Here is a 2,989-nt window from a genome sequence, read left to right as displayed (position 1 = left end):
TTGACCAGCAGCCAGACACCAACCCAGCTGCTCAGTCCCTCCCCCTACTCAATAGGGCCAAGGGAGAAAATAAGATGGACTAGCTCAAGGGTCAAAGTGAAGACAGGGAGATCGCTTACTAATTCCTGTCACTGGCAAAGAAGAGCTGGCTTGGGGAAGAGAAATTTAATTTATTGTCAATTAAAAGAGATTTGGATAGTGAGAAGATCTAACAGAAATATTAAAGAACATTTCCCCACCCCGCTCCTTTTTCCCAGGTTCACATTACTCCTTCATTCCCAATTCTTCTAACCACCCCAACCCTGAGAGGCGCAGGGCGGGTGGGCAATGGGAAGGGTCAATCCGTACATAACAGTTCATCTCGGCCACTCCTTCTTCCTCACACTTCTCCTCTGCTCCAGCATGCATCCTCTCCACAGGATCCCACTGTAGTTCTGGTCAAGGCTATGTGCTGTTCAATTCTTTCTGTCTTACTTTTTTCCTTCATCCTCACGGCATAGTTGAGGTTGGGAGGGGCCTCTGGAGATCATCTAGTTCAACCCCCAGTTGAGGCAGGGTCAGCTGGAGCAGGTTGCTCAGGACCTTGTCTAGGTGGGTTTGGAAAGTCTCCAAGGATGGAGATTGCACCATCTCTCTGGGCAACCTGTTCCAGTGTTTGACCACCCTCCCAATCAAAATGTGTTTTCTTGCATTCAGATGGAATTTTATGTGGTTTTAATCTGTGTCCACCACCCCTTGTCTTGTTCATTGGGAAATACCGAGGAGAGTTTCATAGAACCCCAGAATCATAGAATAGTTTGGGTTGGAGGGACCTTTAGAGGTCATCTAGTCCAACCCCCCTGCAATGAGCAGGGACGTCTTCCACTAGATCAGGTTGCTCAGAGCCCCATCCAACCTGACCTGGAATGTTTCCAGGGATGGGGCATCTACCACCTCTCTGAGCAACCTGTTTCACCATCCTCGTCATAAAAGATTTCTTCCTTATAGCTGGTCTAATTCTATCCTCTCTTAGTTTAAAACCATTAGCCCTTGTCCTATCGCAACAGGCCCTGCTAAAAGCTTTGTCCCCATCTTTCTTATAAGTCCTCTTTAAGCGTTGAAAGGCTGCGATAAGGTCTCGCCGGAGCCTTCTCTTCTCCAGGCTAAACAGCCTTCCTCCATAGGAGAGGTGTTCTATCCCTCTGATCATTTTTGTGGCCTCCTCTAGAACCGCTCCAACAGGTCTGTGTCTTTCCTGTGCTGAGGGCTCCAGAGCTGGATGCAGGACTCCAGGTGGGGTCTCACCAGCGCAGAGTAGAGGGGCAGAATCACCTCCCTCGACCTGCTGGCCTCACTTCTTTTGATGCAGCCCAGGATATGGTTGGCCTTCTGGGCTGTGAGCGCACATTGCCGGCTCATGTCCGGCTTTTCATCCCCCAGTAGCCCCAAGTCCTTCTCGCAGGGCTGCTCTCAATAAGGCAGTTTGGCTCCCTTGTCTTCATTCCCTCCCATCAGGAATTTATGTGCTCCAATAAGGCCCCTCTGAGCCTGTTCTTCTCCAGACTGAACAGTCCTAGATCTCTCAGCCTTTCCTCCTGTGGAAGATGCTGTAGTCCCTTAAACCATTTGTGGTTTCACCAGTGCAGAGGAGAGGGGAAAGACCACCTCCCTCCATCTGCCAGCAATGTTCTCCCTAATGCAGCCCAGGAGGCTGTTGGCCTTTGCTGCAGGGGTGCATTGCTGGCTCATGCTCAGCAGCTTGTCCTCGGGACCCCCAGTCCTTCTTGGCGTGGACGCTATCTAGCTGGTCAGCCCCCAGCATGATGTCCACAGTGTGGCTGGATCACAGGCTTTCCTCCCCCAGGGCCATTCTCAGCAGCAGCTTGTCCTTCTTGAAGAATCACAGAATCATTAAGGTTGGAAAAGACCTGTAAGATCATCAAGTCCAACCATGAACCCAAAACCACCACACCCAGTAAACCATGTCCCGCAGTGCCACATCTACTTGTTTTTTGAACACCTCCAGTGATGGTGACTCCACCATTTCCCTAGGCAGCCTGTTCCAATGCTTCACCACTTTCTCAGTAAAGAACTTTTTCCAGAAAGCTCCTTGTTCAGCCAGGCCGGTCGTCTTCCCTTCTGGCTCTTCTTACGGCACATGGGCACTGCCTGCTCCTGCGCCTTCAAGATTTCCTTCTTGAAGAATGTCCAGCCTTCCTGGGCCCCTTTGCCCTTCAGGACCGTCTCCCAAGGGACCCTCTCAACCAGTGTCCTGAACAGGCCAAAGTCTGCCCTCCGCAAGTCCATCGTAGTGGTATTGCTGAACCCCGTCCTCACTTGGCCAAGAATTGAGAATTCTATCATTTCATGGTCGCTAAGCCCAAGACGGCCTCCAACCTTCACTTCTCCCACCAGACCCTCTCTGTTTGTAACAGCAGGTCAAGCAGGGCACTTCCCCTGGTAGGCTCCCTTACCAGCTGTATCAGGAAGTTATCTTCCACACACTCCAGAAACCTCCAGGACTGTTTCCTCTCTGCTGTGTTGTATTTCCAGCAGACATCTGGTAAGTTGAAGTCCCCCACAAGAACAAGGGCTTGTGACTGTGAGACTTCTCCAGTCGCTTGTAGAACGTTTCATCGGCTTCTTCGCCCTGGTTGGGTGGTCTATAACAGACCCCAGCAGGATATCTGCCTTCGCCCTCATCCTTACCCAGAAGCATTCAACCCTGTCATCACAATCATCGAGCTCTATACAATCAAAGCACTCCTTGACGTACAGAGCCACCCCACCGCCTCTCCTTCCTTGCCTATCCCTCCTGAAGAGTTTATAGCCCTCCATCGCAGCACTCCAGTCATGTGAGTCGTTCCACCATGTTTCTGTGATGGCGACTACGTCATAGCTGTCCAGCTGCACAATGGCTTCCAGCTCCTCCTGTTTGCTGCCCATGCTGCGTGCATTGGTGTTGACACAGAAGTCACGGACAACAACACGACGACCTATATGATCAGGT

This window comes from Gavia stellata, unplaced genomic scaffold, assembly GCF_030936135.1.
Source record: "Gavia stellata isolate bGavSte3 unplaced genomic scaffold, bGavSte3.hap2 HAP2_SCAFFOLD_42, whole genome shotgun sequence".
Classification (NCBI taxonomy): Eukaryota; Metazoa; Chordata; class Aves; order Gaviiformes; family Gaviidae; genus Gavia; species Gavia stellata.
Note: the sequence above shows the minus strand (reverse complement) of the source record.